At 41.8% G+C, this 20,926-nt stretch overlaps 1 protein-coding gene across 1 annotated transcript in view; it reads left to right on the forward strand.

Annotated features, from left to right (window-relative positions):
* Positions 1 to 20,926, forward strand: part of LOC126185830 (dynein axonemal intermediate chain 3-like) — a 181,476-nt gene that overhangs the window by 142,565 nt on the left and 17,985 nt on the right. The gene's annotated exons all lie outside the window — the stretch shown is intronic.

Raw genomic sequence — 20,926 nt, forward strand, 5'->3', positions numbered from 1 at the left:
ATCAGTGATTTTATAATGTTACTTAAAATCCGTCTTGATTGCAAAAAAATTTTTTATTATTCATATGACCGGTTTCGGTTCATTCAGAACCATCTTCAGATCTGTAAAAATAATTATACTAATTTACTATTTCACGGAAACAAATGTTTTTCATCCTATCTAATGAACATCAAATGTACCAGAACGTACCTGATATTTCAGTTACAGGAGTAACCCGTCCAAATCCAGCACCTTTCACATGCTACGTCACATAAAATTGGTTGGCAGAGTGCACGTCATTTATATTAATTATAACACTATAACCGACAGGTGGCGTCTGGTACATTTGTTACATTCCATTTGTACATACTGTATTCAGTATATCTTTTTATATTAAAAATATTTGGTTAAAATATGTAGATGTCAAAGTTAAAATCTGTACTTGTCAGGATTAAAAAGCAGTAAAATTATCATTTTTATACGATCTAAAAGCATAGGGCGATTTATATATCTATGGTGCTGGTGTGAACTTGTTTTCCTCTACGGTCTGCTTCCGTGGTTCCCGCCATTTTGGTGTTGTGCCGCTGTGCGCTCAGTCGTCTGATGTCCATCGCCGCGAGCAAGAGGGCCGCACAGAAGGGCCCCGTCAACGACGCCAGGCGCTGCACGCGTCTTTCGGCTTCTCCACCGCGCACCATCTCTCATCTCTCGGGCTGGATCTCCACACGCAACAGTTGTCATCTTAGTAGGTCGTCATAAATGCTAAAATAGGCGTTATGATTGAATTCGTTTTGTTCGTTGAGGATTAAATCCGGATCTTTATTTTTGTGGGTGTATATTTCGATCTCTTCCAAAATGTTAAGAAAACGCCCCTTATGAGCTCTATGCAGGATTTTTAAATTGTTTTCAATATTCGTGACTGAGTGCTTTGTCGCAGCCATATGCGCCCCAAAAGCTGTTTTGTTTTGAGAGTAGGTGTGCTCCCTGAATCTGGTTTCGAAGTTCCTACCAGTCTGTCCTATATATTGTTTACAGCAGTCATTACATTTGATCTTATATACACCTGAATCCTGAAATTTATTCCTACTATTACATATTCTATGCCGGAGCTTCAATTTTAACGTGTTATTTGTTCGGAACCCTATTTTAACGTCGGATTTACGAAAGCATCTTTCAATTTTGTCTGCAATTCTTCCATTGTAAGTAAGAGCTACATATTTTTTCTTGTTGTTCCTCTTAACTGCTACTTGACTTCCTTCTGTTTGTTCCATTTGCCTCTTCTTTATCTTCCTATAAATATTCATCACCTGTTTACACGTATATCCGTTCGCTACGGCCACTTGTTTTAAAATACTTAACTCCTTTTCTACTTCCTGTTGGCTTAGTGGCAATCTTAGTAGCCTGTATACCATCGAAGTAAAATACGCCCATTTGTATCGCGGTGGGTGACAAGAGCGCTCATTGATAACTAGATCTGTACACGTAGGTTTTCTGAATATGCTAAATTCATGCTTCCCATCTTTCTTTATTAGTGTTAAATCTAAGTAATCTATACGGTTGTTCTCTTCAAATTCCATGGTGAATCTAATTTTCGGGTGTTGAGAGCTCATTTTTTGTGCTAAGTTTTCGATATCATTTTTATCTCCTTTGTATAATAAAATGGAGTCGTCAACATATCTCCTGTAATATACAATTTTCTCAGCGATATTAGGATTTTCATCAAAGAATTTGTTTTCTAAGTGATTTACAAAAATGTCAGCCAGCGTCCCAGCTAAACTGTTCCCCATTGCCAGCCCGTCTTTCTGTTGATAAATTTTGCCATTGAAAGTAAAGTAATTGAACGACAAGACGTGTTCCAACATTTCCACTAGTTCAATCACTTCCCCCAGTGCCAATTTACCATGCGTGAGGAGATTGTTCTTAATGATCTCAATCGTTTCTTTTACGGGAATGTTTGTGTACAGATTGGTGATATCTAATGAAGCTAGTGACGCATTCTGAGGTATAAGTACGTCTTTAATTTGCTCGGCAAATTCGTAGCTGTTGCTGATGTTGAAAGTCCGTGCCAAAGTTTGTGCCACGTCAGGCTTCGGGATACATTACGAAGTTCTTACGTATTAGGACAAAGATAATGAAAGAAAACTTGAAAATAAAATTTAACAAAGCATGCTTAGACGCAGGGATTACTCCTAATTACGCAAAAGTAAAAATCAGGAATATGTCAAACATAGCACAAATAGTAAAACGTAAAAGTGAAATATTATGGATTAAAACTCAAATTCGAGAAGCATATAAAATGAAAGACAAGTTAAATAGAGAAGCTTTTAATCTTCACTTGATTTTAGGTGACATTTTATCTCCATTACAGTTCACATACGTAAGCAGAGAGATTGAAAATAGAATTGACAGGGAGCGAGAATTAACTCTAAACAGACATCAGAAGAAGCTTTTTAACTTAGGTGTAGATTTTAATATTGATAACGAAACGGCGTATAAAAAGTTGCATACTTTTTGTGAGAGGGTCGTGAACTTAACTGAGATAGAATTAACAAAGGATGAGCAGAACCTTTTAAATAAAGGGCTGCAATATAACCTAAATCCCGCAATTAACTCAAATACAATAAAAAAGACTATTGCAGAAGTGAAAATTGCATGTGATATCGCAAATATGAATAGATACGAACAGACAAACACGGCAATTAAAGTAAAGAAGTCGATTATAGATGAAATGCACTCCGCTCACAAGAACAGAAACGATCTACTAACTCTTAAGGGCTTGAATAAGAAGTTAGTATCACGTAAGGCTATCGTCACAAAGGCAGATAAGGGCGGCACTATGGTTTTAATACACGATACAGACTATATAGAGAAAACTGAAAAGTTCTTTATGGAAAACGGAATAGTAGAAGTCAAGAAAGATCCAACCAAGAAATTTCAAACAGAAATAAGGAAACAAATAGATAACAGTGTGTTTCTATTCACAGAGGAGGAAAAGTTTAAACTGAAAGTAATGAATCCGCGAATCCCCGAATTACGGTCACAAATAAAGCTCCATAAAGTAGAAAAATCGATTCACCCAATCGTTAATAACACCAGCAGCCCAAGTTATAAATTAAATAAAGAGCTAAATAACAGATTGAAGGCGGCATATACATATCGTCGGACTTTCAACATCAGCAACAGCTACGAATTTGCCGAGCAAATTAAAGACGTACTTATACCTCAGAATGCGTCACTAGCTTCATTAGATATCACCAATCTGTACACAAACATTCCCGTAAAAGAAACGATTGAGATCATTAAGAACAATCTCCTCACGCATGGTAAATTGGCACTGGGGGAAGTGATTGAACTAGTGGAAATGTTGGAACACGTCTTGTCGTTCAATTACTTTACTTTCAATGGCAAAATTTATCAACAGAAAGACGGGCTGGCAATGGGGAACAGTTTAGCTGGGACGCTGGCTGACATTTTTGTAAATCACTTAGAAAACAAATTCTTTGATGAAAATCCTAATATCGCTGAGAAAATTGTATATTACAGGAGATATGTTGACGACTCCATTTTATTATACAAAGGAGATAAAAATGATATCGAAAACTTAGCACAAAAAATGAGCTCTCAACACCCGAAAATTAGATTCACCATGGAATTTGAAGAGAACAACCGTATAGATTACTTAGATTTAACACTAATAAAGAAAGATGGGAAGCATGAATTTAGCATATTCAGAAAACCTACGTGTACAGATCTAGTTATCAATGAGCGCTCTTGTCACCCACCGCGATACAAATGGGCGTATTTTACTTCGATGGTATACAGGCTACTAAGATTGCCACTAAGCCAACAGGAAGTAGAAAAGGAGTTAAGTATTTTAAAACAAGTGGCCGTAGCGAACGGATATACGTGTAAACAGGTGATGAATATTTATAGGAAGATAAAGAAGAGGCAAATGGAACAAACAGAAGGAAGTCAAGTAGCAGTTAAGAGGAACAACAAGAAAAAATATGTAGCTCTTACTTACAATGGAAGAATTGCAGACAAAATTGAAAGATGCTTTCGTAAATCCGACGTTAAAATAGGGTTCCGAACAAATAACACGTTAAAATTGAAGCTCCGGCATAGAATATGTAATAGTAGGAATAAATTTCAGGATTCAGGTGTATATAAGATCAAATGTAATGACTGCTGTAAACAATATATAGGACAGACTGGTAGGAACTTCGAAACCAGATTCAGGGAGCACACCTACTCTCAAAACAAAACAGCTTTTGGGGCGCATATGGCTGCGACAAAGCACTCAGTCACGAATATTGAAAACAATTTAAAAATCCTGCATAGAGCTCATAAGGGGCGTTTTCTTAACATTTTGGAAGAGATCGAAATATACACCCACAAAAATAAAGATCCGGATTTAATCCTCAACGAACAAAACGAATTCAATCATAACGCCTATTTTAGCATTTATGACGACCTACTAGGATGACAACTGTTGCGTGTGGAGATCCAGCCCGAGAGATGAGAGATGGTGCGCGGTGGAGAAGCCGAAATACGCGTGCAGCGCCTGGCGTCGTTGACGGGGCCCTTCTGTGCGGCCCTCTTGCCCGCGGCGATGGACATCAGACGACTGAGCGCACAGCGGCACAAAACCAAAATGGCGGGAACCACGGAAGCAGACCGTAGAGGAAAACAAGTTCACACCAGCACCATAGATATATAAATCGCCCTATGCTTTTAGATCGTATAAAAATGATAATTTTACTGCTTTTTAATCCTGACAAGTACAGATTTTAACTTTGACATCTACATATTTTAACCAAATATTTTTAATATAAAAAGATATACTGAATACAGTATGTACAAATGGAATGTAACAAATGTACCAGACGCCACCTGTCGGTTATAGTGTTATAATTAATATAAATGACGTGCACTCTGCCAACCAATTTTATGTGACGTAGCATGTGAAAGGTGCTGGATTTGGACGGGTTACTCCTGTAACTGAAATATCAGGTACGTTCTGGTACATTTGATGTTCATTAGATAGGATGAAAAACATTTGTTTCCGTGAAATAGTAAATTAGTATAATTATTTTTACAGATCTGAAGATGGTTCTGAATGAACCGAAACCGGTCATATGAATAATAAAAAATTTTTTTGCAATCAAGACGGATTTTAAGTAACATTATAATCAGCCTTTCTCTGTAATCTGTACGTCGCCGCATAAGCGTTCACTGACAGTCGGTAAGTAAAGTGCAGGACTCCGTTGCATTTTCCATCGCACTTGATGAGTCCACAGATATTTCAGATACTGTGCAATAAGTGATTTATGTCCGATTCTTTTACATCCCAAAAGCTGTCGAAGAAGCTGTCTGTTCCGTTGGTTACAGTGGGGATGTTTGGTGTCTGCCCGCCCGTACTGTAGATTCTTCACATGTAGTGGTCTGTCCTCGTAGAGTGTGTCAATAAGGATTTTCCAGCAATTCCGTGACGCTTTCGCCGAGTGAGGTAAACACATCGTGCCGCCGTTCTTTGTACACGTTCAGTATGTCCTGTTAGTAAATTCTGATACGGATCCCAGACGTTTGAGCAATATTCTCAGATGGGATACAAAAGCGACTTTTAAGCAGTGTCCTTTGCAGACTGACTACATTTTCCCAGTATCATATATAAGACTGTTCCTCTGTGATAATTGCGTTTTATGTACCTACTTACTGTTACACTCTGACTTTTTTATGAGTTGAATGACTGAAATGTAAAGTTTTATTGAAATCCTGGAAGCAATGGGAACCAAACAGAAAAAGTTTCATTCGTTTTATATTAAAGGCGTTTTAATACTCTCTGCTAGTATATTCATCACAGAAGTTAATATCTGCCTTGAATAACTTTTTATCGTCACCACCTTTCGGTAAGTCATTGTGGACCTGATACTTTCTTTCCTCAATATGAGAAAATCCAGAAAACGCAGTTTTGTACTATTTAGAAACGCTAGAACATAGAACAACGGTTTCATAATAGCTGATTATCTAAAACATTCTCGTCATCAGAAATTTAGTAATTGTCGCAATTTCCCGGCAGCGTAACAGGAAACTGAGAGTACACAGCTGTTGAGCTATCTTCTTGCGCAGTACCACCAGTCGCCGAAACCAAACTGTCATATCCTCCCCGGAAGATGTCTCCCGCAGTTGGAGACTAATCGTCAGGAAGCAGTTTTATACATCGACTACGGCCTCTCAGCCCGGAAGTTTTAACTGAAGAAGACGCCGGCTGTACATTGTATGATCAAACGCCTCTATGGGGAGGAGATGTCAGTTATGGTTCGGCGACTGGACGGACTGCGCAAGAAGAAAGTTTAACAAACACTCACTTTCCTCATACAATGTAGGCTTTCACGGCCGGTGTTGTCTTCAGTTAAAACTTCCGGGCTGAGAGGCCGTGGTCGATGTATAAAATTTTCACCTGACGTTTCGTCTCCATCTGCGGGAGACATATCTTCTGAGGCCTTCCGTCTACTGGTTGCGCTCGTAGTTCCCCAAATACAGAATAAACGGGTTCTGCGAATGTCTGGAGTTCCTGTATAGTCTTTTGGTGAGTTTGTGGATGACCTCCGTGAGAGTCTCAAGTCGGTATTCCCGGTGAAGGTCCGCGATGCGTGTGTATCGTGGAGCATTGCTTATGATTTTGAGTTCTTTGTTTTGTATGATCTGCAGACGGCGCAGGCGTGTGGCCGCAGCGTATCCCCAGACAGAGGCCGCGTACGTCATCAGGGGTCGAAATGGTTCAAATGGCTCTGAGCATTATGGGACTTAACATCTGAGGTCATCAGTCCCCTAGAACTTAGAACTGCTTAAACATAACTAACCTAAGACATCGCACACATCCATGCCCGAGGCTGGTTTCGGACTTGCGACCGTAGCGGTCGCGCGGTTCCAGACTGAAGCGCCTAGAACCGCTTGGCCACACCGGCCAGCTTCAGGAGTCGAATAAGTGTCATGTACTTGGACCTCGTCACCCTTCTGTTCAGTGTGCTACGCCTGTTGAGCATAGGGTAGAGTTGTTTGAGCCTCGCGCTTGCTCTGTTGGTCATGTGTTGTATGTGGTCCCCCCAGAGTAATTTCCGGTCCAGCCAGACACCGAGGTATTTGACTTTCTCGCGGAAACGTATTGGGCTTGCATGTAGAGTTATTGGTCTGCAGTATCGGTGTTTGCGCAGTTGCTTCGGTCTTCTAGTGAACAGAACGGCTTCGCACTTGTCGACGTTTACTCTAAGACGCTATTTCTCTAACCAAGGCTCAGCCACTCTGAGTGCGGTCTGTAAGCGTGACGTAATGTGTGATGGTTTCCAGTCTAGCTCGAGGATGGCTGTGTCATCCGCGTAGATTGCCATCGTTGTGTTGTGTGTGGCTGGGAGATCGTTTATGTAGAGGTTAAACAGTAGGGGCCCTAGGATGCTTCCCTGGAGTACTAAAGTTCCTTTGGACATGCATCCAGAACTTTTCAATACCGTATTTATTTGCCGACTTCGGGAAAGCGACTTCCAAGTGAAATGTCTCACATGTACGGGAATATACATAATGGATGTACGAGTACAGGTTGTAGACGCGTGCGTGGTTGACATGTGGAAGTTTGGGTCTGGACGCGAGCCGTGCACGGATAGCCAAATAGTGTCAGCCGGCACGGTAGCTCAGCGTGTTCAGTCAGAGGGATAACTGCCCTCTAAAAAAAAAAAAAAAAAAAAAAAAAAAAAACTGAGTGAAAGGGTCATGGGACGTCCGCCCTGAACAAACACAACGAAAAATAACGAATAAAATAAGATAAAAAAGGTAAGACGAGCGCACGCAATAACCGGGAAATTCGGTTTCTAGACCCGGTGCGGCACAAATTTTCATTGTAGTCATTCCAGTCTGCACCTGATGGTTGTTCATATTCGCAATTGCGAATACATTTAATGTAGCAGTTATTTCTCTGAAGCGGAAAGAAAGGAGCTGAGACAGATCAAGGTGGATAAGGACATCACTGTATGAACTTACAACTGGACAGGGGTAATGTCACAGTTTTGATGGGGAGCCAACATTATCACAAGAAGATTAGTGATCTTTTGGATCTCACTGCTTATAAAAAGCTTCAGAAAGATCCTACAACAAAAGTTTTTAGAACCACCAATCAACTTGTAAAACAGTCTTCTTTCTCTTCAGACGATAAAAAACAACTCTGATAAACAGAAGCTCATTCACTCGGACTATGTGGCCTACCAAAAGCGTATAAGCCAAATGTTCCTCTGAGACTGATTGTGTGTGCTATGGGATCTCCCACCCATGAAGCGGCCCGATATCTCATCTCCTTGCTGCAGCCGTCTATTGGTAAAACCGACATTACATTAAAAACTCTGTATATTTTGTTGAAAAACTGGACATTAACGTCATGCCAAGTGATATTCTTGTAAGCCTTGATGTAGTGACAGTGGTTCTTGTAAACATAGCTATTTAGTACGTAGTAGATTTTTTTCGACTGACATAGTGGCTGCATTTAGACACTGCCTTACCACAACCTATTTCAAATACAGCAATGAATTTTACGAAAAAATGGCGACCCTCTTAATCCAGCTGTTACCAATTTATTTATTGGAGTTCTTCGAACAGTGGGCGCTGCAGACCGCCAGTAAAGACCAGCAAGTGGTACCACTATGTGAACGATACCGTTTTAGTGTGGACTCACGGTGGAGAGGAGCTGGGTGTCTTCTTAGTACATCATGTCTTCTTGAGCATCCTAGTGGTATTAACCCAAAGAGACGATTTATGATGGCGAAAAGAGCCACTGTCAACTTAATGTGCCGCGCGGTAGCTCAGCGTGTTCGGTCAGAGAGCTGGCTGGCCTCTGTAATAAAAAATAAATTTAAAAAAATTGAGCGAACGGATCAATGACGAACTCCAACGGATGTCACCTGACGTCCGCCACGATCAAATACAACGAACAATTACGAACAAACTGCAAAAAAAAAAGTGATAACGTGCTTGCCTCCCACGCAGCGGGCACGGGTTCGATTCCCGGCCGCATTGGAGATTTTCTCCTCTCGTGGACTCTAGGTGTTGTGTTGTCCTCATCATCATTTTATCCTCATCATCGGCACGCAAGTCGCCCAGTGTAGCGTCGACTGAAATAAGACTTGCACTTGGCGGGCGAACCCGAATGGTGCCTCCCGGCCAACAATGCCATACGATCATTTCATTTTTATTTTTTTTCGTCATAAGATATACGGAAGGCAAGGATACACACACTAATCAGTACCTCCACAAGGAATCAAACCATCATTCTAGACAAAAAAGAGATGTCAGTATAATCTTGATGGACAGAGACAACAAAATCTGAAAGCCGGTCTATTTGTAGGATGTATTAAATCACTTACAATCGGCATTCAAGAAAAATGCATGTGATAGTAAGGAGATTGATCGAGCACTTCGTGAAAGAAGAGAAGAGGTCGGAGGTACTGAGCAACAACAGCTGTGCCCGCATCTCGTGGTCGTGCCGTAGCGTTCTCGCTTCCCACGCCCGGGTTCCCGGGTTCGATTCCCAGCGGGGTCAGGGATTTTCTCTGCCTCGTGATGGCTGGGTGTTGTGTGCTGTCCTTAGGTTAGTTAGGTTTAAGTAGTTCTAAGTTCTCGGGGACTTATGACCACAGCAGTTGAGTCCCATAGTGCTCAGAGCCGTTTGAACCATTTTGAACAACAGCTGCCATCTGACAAAAGATTTTCTCCCATTCTTTAATAAAGTTACGGATCGCATCAGAAAAGTTTTGGCCAAGATGGGGTCGAAACGATCTTTAGACCCACCGAGAAGATGATAAGAAATATTTAAAAACGGCAGAAGAGGCACTGCACTGCTTACCAACATTTGGAGTATATAAAACTCCATGCAGTTGCGAACAACTGTATGTTGGAACCACAAAAAGAAGGGACGATACGCGGGTAGCCGAAGACAAAGGGAACAGTCGTCTGGAACACACCGAAAAATCAGCCGTAGCAAAACATGTTTTTCGAGGTGGCAACCACAAAATAAAATTCGGTGAGGACATTGCATAATCATGCACGCATGTCTAGAGAAGCAATAGAGATTCATAAATACAATAATAATTTTAATAGAAAAAAAGAACGTTTGAAATTAGATAGAATATAGATGTCGACTTTCCTTCAAAAAAATGACAATCGACTATTTTTAATCGAGAACTGTGTTTCCATTCAGAGATACAGTCACCATCGGGTGACATATGGTGGTGCCCTCTATGCGCTCTATATATGCGAAAGTCCCTCGAGCCTTAGTGCCAGTAGCCGTTTAACCTCGGAAGATGTCTTCTGCAGTTGGAGACGAAACGTCAGGAAGCAGTTTCGTACATCGAGCACGGCCTCTCAGCCAGGAAGCTTTAACTGATGAAATATAAATCTGGTCCAACAACTGCTGCAACCCTGGGTCATGGAGTTCTTGGAGCTGAATGACGGTACCATTTTACTCTTCTCAAATTGAAGAATTCGCATCCATTAAGGCGATGACTGGTTAGTGATTTTTTTATTTAATCTGATCGCATTTCAACAAGTCTGATTAAGGCAAAAGTACTCTTTTTGAAAAAACATAAGTCCTCTTTCATTTTTTTTTTTTGTATCTGCCTTTGTATTGCATGTTGCGCAATGATGTTTAAAGAATGTGCAAAGCATGGGCCTCGAAGAACGTTCAAAAACATGGCACCTAATTTCATATTTCAAGTATTGTCCACTATTATGGCAGTGATTTTAAACTTCATACTATGTTTGATGGTAATAGCTTTTACACAGTCTGAAATATTTCTTGCAATGTATTTTCCTTGAGACTTCAGTCACTCTAAAATTTAAAATTTTAACTGAGTCTTCTCATTTATACAATGTCCTGCGAGTGTATAAAAACTAATGTTACTTACAGTTGTCTCCCTGTCATTTCCTTTGTAGTTATCAAGTCAGTTTTCAATCTTATCAAACAACTGGGCATTAGAAAGTTTGGTAAAGTTTTTGAATTTGTAAATTATGGCTTGTGCAAAGCATATTTACGATTGTTTTGTATTTTGTCTAACTAATGTCATAATTTTATTTAATGTGATCGTCTTTATAACAATTTACTAATGGTTCATTGTCGAACGAAAACCTGCTGTTGGGAATGTATGCATCACAAAAGAAATTAAATCAGGATCTGGTCAGGAACAACCAGCACCATTCCAGAGGGGCTGTTGGATACTTGGAGTTTATACACCTCTTCAAGTTTGCTAAAGAGCCAGTAAAACTGGAAGTTATCTTCTGATAATAATGGCATTTTCCTTTTTTTATCCATTCGGGAATAGTACGGGAGCAGTGAGCGGTAAATGGGTAGTGGAGTAGTGAACGGTGAGTGGAAGGGGAGCACTCAGTGAGTAACGGAGTGGTGAACTCTGAACAGTTGGAGAGCAGAGAGTGGTGAGCAGCTGCTGGGAACTGAATGAGTGAGTGATACAAGAGCACAAAGCATTGTGACTCCTGAGTCAGGAGTGGTGAGTCAGTTCCTTGCAGGTCACTCACTTCCAAGTGACTTGCCCAGCGCTTTGGCTTTATGGAGCAACATCTCTTGCAGTGAAGTGTTGAAGAGGCCAGCACAACAGCACTTTGCAAGTAGTATTTTCAAATCATGAGTGAAAATAAGAAGCAAGAAAGTGGTTTCTGCTTTGATGCACTGTTCTAAAGAACTGATCTTTCCTTGCTTCCTGTTCTTTTCAGGGCTGGCAAGCTGTTCACAACAACAAGGCATGTAAACAGAGACATACACATCATCTATAGCATATGCCATAGTGACTAACGCAGCATGATCTGTGGTACACTCTTGCAGCATCAGCCTCCCCTACATCGTTAGTTTCGCTCACTGGCGTCACTGAAGAGATGTTTCAGATCCAGACAGCTGTCGTTTATCTTTCTCTGAGTCACTGATCACTTATCTGTAGAATGGTGTAGCTCTTTGAATCAGTTCAGCAGCATTTCAACCTTCACTAGAATAGATACAAGGTACTTGGTCACAGTAAAGGTATTACAGTGGCTATAATACACTTAGTTACAAGGTGGAACAAAACGATTTATGTGGAATGTATCTTACTTTGGTTATTTCATATAACTGGAAGAATTACTGCTGGTAATAGCCTTAATGTACAAAAGATAGAAAGGTGATTTCAACAATATGACTGTAAAAGCTAGGAATCATACTGACTATTACTTGATAACGAATTCCAAAAGTGTCATGAAACTTGAACTGTTATCATTCAGTAGTTTCCCAGTTATTAACAGTATATGTTTGTAACAAAATCATTAGTTGTAATTTTACTGGTTACGGCACATGGCCATGGTTTAAAATGATTCCAGTCACCATACGCAAGCTCTACTGCCAAATAAACAGTACAACTGCAGAAAATTAATTAAATTATGATAACAGTTTACTAACAGAGAGCTTACAAAATCTAACGCAAAAATTATCGCCACAAATCTGACTTACATTATTATATTTCGATCTTAAATTAAGCAAAATGATCAGACAAAACACAAGCACAAATGCACCAACATCCACTGTACTTCTACTTGCGAGGACTGATGTTTAAGAACAGATACTGGGTACGTTAATGCCGTTCTACAATAGCACCATGCACACTGCTAGACCCACGGAATACACGAGATAAGTAAAAAGTAATGTTCTTGCTTATCTGCAGACGCATTCGTTTATTTCTTCCCTTCTGGTTTGTCACACTTACATGTTATATAAGAGGAGGACTAAAAAGTAATTGCAATTATAATGCTCTGCTTCATTTACCTGTACTACCAGGTTGCATAGCTAGGCAGCTGTTGTAGGACCTCTTTTGAATCAGTTTGCCAAGCGGCGTCATCTGACAACTACGAGCGTGGTTTCGGAGACAGATCTTTAGTAGTGCAGTCGTGACACGAAAAAGTGGCTGAGTCTCACGAAAAACGAGCGGCTGTGAAATTTCATTTTTCTACTCGGTGAGAGCTCGGCGGAAACTGTTATGACCAGGCAAACAGCGCCAAAGAACATGCTCCTAGTAAAACTGAAGGTTACTAATGGTTTTCTCGTTTTGAAAGGGTGGAAATGTCAAGTGAAGTTTAGCTCCGGTCTACAGCTGCTTGAACCAAGGAAGATATCAGTAAAATACGTTATCTCATCAGTGAAGATCGACGCGGAACAGTCGAAGAAATCAAAGACTTATTTCGGTTGTCCTGGAGCACAAATCAGAAGTCTGAACATTGATTTGCCTATGCGAAGATTCAAATGGTTCAAATGGCTCTGAGCACTATGGGACTTAACATCTTAGGTCATCAGTCCCCTAGAACTTAGAACTACTTAAACCTAACTAACCTAAGGACATCACACACATCCATGCCCGAAGCAGGATTCGAACCTGCGACCGTAGCAGTCGCGCGGTTCCGGACTGAAGCGCCTAGAACCGCTTGGCCACTCCGGCCGGCCCTATGCGAAGAGTGGCAGCAGAGTTTATACCCTGACTTCATACTGAGGGTCAAAGATATAAGTACAGTTAAGTCATCGAGAAAGCAAGAACGTGTTCCAAGACAATTCTAATTTTTCAACAAATTCATCACAGACTATGAGCCATGGTGCTATGGTTACAATCCATAAAACAGAAAATATTCAAGAAACTGGAGGGTAACATGACGTCTTATCGAGGGAAAGCTCGTCAGGTGAAACTGTAGTTACTTTCTTTTTTACATCAAAGAGATCGTACACTCAGAATTCGTCCTGAAAAAGCAGAAAGTAAACAACAACTTTATTTGGCTGTTATGAAAAGGGTGTGCATACGTTTGGCGTGAAAACGTCCGGCTTTGTGGCATTGCAATGAGATGTCCTGAATCATAAAAATGCTCCTGCGCGCACTTCTCTCAATGTTCACCAGTTTTTATCATCGCGAAGAAGACTTACCTCGACGTATGACCCCTGTTCGCCGGATTTGGCTCGTCCCGTGTGCCGGCAATGCTGTGTTTCGTGAAGTCGGGTATTCCATCTGCGTCCACGTCAGCGTTAGCTGCCTCCTCCCGTGTGACGACGGCTTACCATTTGAGCCCCGAAAATATGAAACACAATACAATTTTAAAAGTTTTCACAAAATTAACCTTTATCATCATGGTAAGCAACGAAACAAGAAGAAACTGGCAAAAAGAAAGCAATAAATTGCTTTAAGGAAGTAGTTTTACTTTGGAACCACTAGGACATACTGTTTTCAACCACCCAGCACTCCATGTGATACATCTGAAAGAAAATTCGCATATTTCCTAGACAAAATCCCCCATTGCGAAACTTTCATGTACTCGTAATACGTAAAACAAATTATAGTCCTAAACAACAAGGATAAAGCCCTAAAACTCAATAATCTAGAACTACATACTGCCCAATGGTTTCATTTCGAAACCGCTCATAAAAGTAGTAGTAAAAATTCGAATGTATGTTACAATAACTTTAGATATTCAGTTATATCTCGTTATACGCCATAATTAACGTTCCGCGGCATCGCCGCGCATACCGAATTAGTGTAAATCGACAGATACTTTATATGTAAAATATGGGTTATGTTTTCCTTACATACATATTAAGTTTAAAATAGGAGAGTTTCTTAGCATTTTACCAAAATCAATCATTATCATCAATCATCAACATTGGAAGAATCTGATAGTTCAGTTTTCGTGACGGATTTTCTTACATGCTAATCCTTTGTAGCTGAAGTGTTCTCGCTAGGCGCCTGACGTTCATTTGAAGTGCTAGACTGTTTTACAAAGAAATGTACAATTGTTGTTGTGCAGCCTTCTTTGCCAGCTGATTATACAACTCTTTGTAACACCAACATCTCGTCTGAAATGACGGAAACCACCCTGGGTTGATTAGAAACTATCGGTTCTATTTTATGTGACCTTCAAATGGCGACAATGCTGAAACGAAGATCCACCCAACAACGCTCACCTGGTTCAAGATCCAACAAAGACGGTAGAAGTATTCGAATTACATACCAAAACTGGTCGAGGATGAACCACTATAGGACTGGCCACGGAAGATGTGGTTACATCATGATGAAGTGGGGTTTCCGTCCATCTGCTGAATGCGACTGCGGAGCGGAGGAGCAAACAATACATCACACAGTTAACGAGTGCCAGCTTCGAACATTTAACGGTGGCCTGAGAACTTGCTATCAAATGACTCAATGTGCTGTCGACTGGTTGTCACATTTGGACATTTCCATTTGATTGGAGATACTTTTGTGTACTTACAAAACCATATGATAAATAAATAAATAATGTCACGTTTAAGAGACTGTTCTACTTCTCTCTTCATTATTGCACTCCTTACTTCTTCAGGATCATGTTCTTCAGAAACTGACACTGCAGCGTCGATCATTCTGAAGGCCTCAGCCATTTCCCTTGCCGTCATTTTTCTAGCAGGCTGAACTTCTTCAATTTTTGTTTCTTGTTTATTACTGTTCTCACTGAAAAATATCAAATTTTCGTTTCTCAGATATTCGGAATGAGAGTTTAGGACGTCACACACATTCTGTTCGTCGACATCAGTGAATCCAACCCTCTGTGTCATGTCTGCAATTTGTCTCACTGCAACACTGATTTCACAGATTATCTAAGTCCCAAAGCATGCTGAATGTCAACGATACGCCGACTTTCCTCATAGCGATCCAAAACCTCTCACTTTGTTTCTAATGGAAGAGTACACGGTTCTTTTCCTCGACAGACACGTTTTCTTACCTCTTACCCGGCGTTTTACACAGAAGAGCCAAAGAAACTGGTACACCTGCCTAATATCGTGTGGGGCCCCCGCAACCAGACTGAAGTGCCGCAACACGGTGTGGTATGGGCTCCACTAATGTCTGAAGTAGTACTGGAGGGAACTGACACCATGAATCCTGTAGGGCTGTCCATAAATCCGTAAGAGTACGAGGGGTGGAGATGTCTTCTGAACAGTACGTTGCAAGGCATCCCAGATATGCTCAACAATGTTCATGTCTGGGGAGTTTGGTGGCCAACGGAAGTGCTTAACCTCATTAGAGTGATCCTGGAGCCACTCTGCAGCAATTCTGGACGTGTGGGGTGTCGCATTGTAATGCTGGAATTGCCCAAGTCCGTCTGAATGCGCATTGGACATGGATGGATGCAGGTGATCAGGCAGGTTGCTTATGTATGTGTCACCCATCAGAGTCGTATCAGGGGTCCCGTATCACTCCAACTGCACAAGCACCACACCATCACAGAGCCTCCATCAGCTTGAACAGTCCCCTGCTGACATGGAGGGTCCATGGATTCATGAGGTTATCTCCACACCCGTGCACGTCCATCCGCTCGATACAATTTGAAACGAGACTCGTCTGACCAGGCAACATGTTTTCAGTCTTCAACAGTCCAATGTCGGTGTTGATGGGCCCAAGTGAGGCGTAAAGCTTTGTGTCGTGCAGTCATCAAGGGTACACCAGTGGGTCTTCGGCTCCGAAAGTCCATATCGATGATGTTTCGTTGAATGGTTCTCTCGCTGACACTTGTCGGTAGAGCCGGCTGGGGTGGCCGTGCAGTTCTGGGCGCTACAGTCTGGAACCGAGCGACTGCTACGGTCGCAGGTTCGAATCCTGCCTCGGGAATGGATGTGTGTGATGTCCATAGGTTAGTTAGGTTTAAGTAGTTCTAAGTTCTAGGGGACTGAGGACCACAGATTTTAAGTCCCATAGTGCTCAGAGCCATTTGAACCATTTTGAACTGCACCAGACCCTTGTTGTCTTACATAGGCGTTGCCGACCGCAGTGGCGAATTCTGCCTGTTTACATATCTCTGTATTTGAATACGCTTGCCTATACCAGTTTCTTTGGCGCTACAGTGCAAATACAGACTCTGTAAGGTGGAATGCAATAGGTCTACTGATGATTCACTTTGAGATGCGCTAACGCATTACTGCTACTGCGTACTATTAACAGACGGCAGCGTATAACAGGGGCTGTCTGTACTTAACTTTCACAGTCAAAGATCGCACAACTCCGCGCCGACTGTTGCTTTGAACACTGTAAGGCCGTGTCCTACTTGAGCGACAGAAGCGAGCGACAGCGAGCGACTTCTGGATACGCGACGCTCCAGTGACAAGCAGCAGCATCGGGCGAAAACGTTGGGTGTCCTGCGTGTGAGCGACCATGTCGCGCTACAAGATGGCTGCCTAGAGCCAACCAGCTGTTTCTATAAAACGGTGTCCTTGACCTGTAGAACACTGTAGCTGGAGAGTAAGGCTGCAGAATTAGGTTTACTTAAGAAAATAAAGCGAAAAGGAATGAAGGAATGCTGTGCATGAAATTTACAAAGGGAGGAATCTCCATGGAGAATTTGGTAAGTATCGTCAACTACGAAGATCACCAGACAAGTTCTTCGAATATACGTGAATGATCAGAGGAGCATTCGACTATCTCATCAATAAATTAAATAAGAATGTTTTTTTTTACATTATCAAGAACTTTTAACAGCCAATAAATGCGGAGGAATGACTATTACATGACTAACTACGCTAAATGTCTCCATAAGAACACAGTATTACAACAGAGAAGAATATGTTGGTGTGGGGTAGCGGTAGCGAATACTGTTCAGAAATGTGTGACAGAAAAATGTCCTCGGTTCAATTCCCCTCCGTCCTCATATTTTTACTGACTCAGTTACGATTCTGTATACTAAGTTTTATGTATACTGTTTACGCTGCATCGTTAAGTATATTTTTAATGTCTTGCCAAAGAACCTTGATCTTCACACCTAACCCAGTATATCACACACATTTAATTCCTAATAAATTATAATGAACCATGAAATTTTATAGATATTTGATGTTGCAAACGTAATTCATCAGAAGTCAGTGTTAAGGCCAAGCGTTTCAATTACTCTAAATAGTCTGTAAAAGTAAAGCTTACAATATTTTTGAAAAGAAAGTCAAACGTTTTGTGTAATGATTTGTCTAAAAGTATGAAATAAAAAATATTAGGGAAACATTTGGTGAACTCATTTTCTGTTCATGATTTCGAGCATCATTCAAAAGCACATAGAACGTTTCTCTGATCTACTTATTTCTTTTACGTAAATCGTTTCATAAAATATTTGACTGATTTCTTCCATTTTTGAATTTCAAGTTTTATTCAGGAAGCATGATCTTACTGACTCCTCGTTTGCCTTCCTGACGTACTTGCTTCTAAGGAAGACTTTTTGATATTTAAATACCGCACCAATGTATCTTTTTATGTGCAAAATAGCTAGGTCTTGAACAGGTGACATTTTTGACACTTCATTTACCGCAGCGTTTCATGAAATATTTCAATTTTGTTTTCGTACATTACCCTGATTAGTTTCAAGCAGTTAAATATTTTCGTGCCAAACTAGATGGTTCAAATGGCTCTGAGCACTATGGGACTTAACTTCTATGGTCATCAGTCCCCTAGAACTTAGAACTACTTAAACCTAACTAACCTAAGGACATCACACAACACCCAGGCCAAACTAGATCTCATGCTGGTCACTTTGATACCCCGTTTACCTGTTTCTCTCCCCTTGTTTGGATATGAAAATTTGGACAAAACCTCATAGGAGTCTTGTTTTCGCTCTGCTCACGCGTTTACAAAAGCGTATCGAGTGTTAATCATATGATAAAATAGTCCTTCCTGCGTGCTGTCATTTCCAAAATTCGTCGTTTCGATATCTTGAACCATTATGAGATACGACGATTTTTACTATCACTTGATTCCCGAAGCGAAGGAAAGTTTCGGACGCGCCGCGAGCGACCCGTCCGCGGATGTAACAACCAATATATCAATAATGAAAAGAGAGATCATTCCGGTCTCAACTTTAAATACAATTTAGATATATTGGTTACATTTCATACGCAATAATGTATGACCTTAAATGAACTATACGGAAAGTCTATAGAATGTGATTTTACCTCTGCAAATTCTTAAAAATTTCGTGCAGCCATGTACTCAATTTCGTGCAGGACAGTAACTATGACGAATAACGAAAATAAATTCTGACCTTTATCATTTAGAGATATCAAGCTATACGTTGCGGAAGAATCAAATTTTTTCATCGAGTAGTTTTCTTAAAATCGGATGTTAAGTAATTCATAGCTGCCGTCGCGTCCGCTCCACTGCTTTGCCAAGAAGACACGTGGCTGTTGCTCTGTGTAGCGCGTGCTGCAGCGAAAAGATTGAAACACGTTTCAATTCAAACGTCGTCGGTTGCAGCGGGAGACAGGCAGTGACAGAGATGTCGCTCACGTAGGACACTTTCGTAACTACACCTGCGGTTGTATTTTGTCGCTTGAAGCTGTAGCTCGCTTCTGTCGCTCACTTACGACACGGCCTAAGTGACGGCCACTATGCGCTACATTCGTAGAAGTACCTAAGTGTACCACTAGATATCTCTGTCTTGCAACGACAGCGGTGGTTTGCTGCTAATGGCTCCGGGACTTGGAAACAAAATTAATAAAAGCTACTGGCTCGAAAGGTTAAGAGACCCCTACCCTTACCTACCTTGGCCTCAGCATTGACCGTCACCTCACCTGGATCCCTCATCTCCGCTCCATCCAATCCAAAGCCCATAACCGCCTCTGACTCCTCAAACTCCTCTGTCTGGACATGGGGGTTGCACCCCTCTACCATCCTCCACACCTACAAATCCTTAATCCGTCCCATCCTCTGTTATGCCAGCCCCACCTGGATATCTGCCCCCCCCCCTCCCCAAATTCTATAAGTCCCTCCAGATCCTCGAGCGTCATGCATTCTGCCTCACCTTCCATATACGCCTCCCGTCCCCCACGCAGATCCTCTAGGACCTCATTCCTTTTCCCCATCTGCTCCTATTCCTCGAACATATCCGCATACTCTACACCTCCCGCCGCCTTGATCCCCCTCACCCCCTGGTTGCCCCTCTCCTCCCCCGTCCCTGCCCCCTGCCACGCCTTCACTGTTGTGTCCCTCCTACCCTCCATCTCTACACCCTTCATCTCCTTTTCCAAGGTGGCTTCCATCAACTCCCCCTCCCGGATGATGCCCTCTCTCCCTCCATCTATTCCTCCTATCAACTCTGATCCTCAACCCACCTCCTTTCCTCCGTCCTTTCCCTGGGCTCCCTCTTCCCCCTCCCCCTGCCATCCTGTTTTCTCTCCGTCAAACCTCTCCCCCCCCCCCCCGAGTCCTTTTGTATTCCCCTCCTCTGCCTTCCCCACTCCCTGTGGCGTCTGCCCAGCATCCCCCACCCCTCTTCTGGTTCCTCATCCTTCACCGGTTCCTTTCTCCCCTCTCCCCCGTCGCTTTTCCTTTCCTTCACCCCTTTTTTTTATTTTCGCATCATCTGTCCAGTTTCCCCCCCCCCCCCCCCCCCGCCTGCTCTTGGCTGTGGTATGTCACAATTGCCAACTTTTTAGTGCAGTGTTCCAGTGATTGTTCAGTGTTGTTCGTCTTTCTAGTGTTGCGAACAGAAACCGTGCTGTCGCTGGGTGTGAATTTTATGTCTTTTGCGAACAGACACCAGACTGTCGCCGTGTTTTTTTTTTAATTGTCTGTCTATTTTACCTGTCTGCTTCGTATGTATTTTATGAGCATCATCATCCCTTTGTTCTATGTTTTAAGTTCCACGATTTTTTTTTCGCCATGTTCCTATTTAAGTCTCCGATTTTATCGCCTGTTTTTATTATTCATTCTCTTCATCTTTTTAACAAAGTCCGTAGGCTGAAGAGCGACATACTACGCTGCTGCCAGCGCGCCGCCTTCGGGGGGAATCGAAATTCAATAAAGAAAAAAAAAAGGTTAAGAGTAGCCGTGCTGGGGGCAGGTACGAGCTGCAGGCACGCGCGGACTGCGACCCGTCGGTGGCGCTGGCGGCG

This window comes from Schistocerca cancellata, chromosome 1, assembly GCF_023864275.1.
Source record: "Schistocerca cancellata isolate TAMUIC-IGC-003103 chromosome 1, iqSchCanc2.1, whole genome shotgun sequence".
Lineage (NCBI taxonomy): Eukaryota > Metazoa > Arthropoda > Insecta > Orthoptera > Acrididae > Schistocerca > Schistocerca cancellata.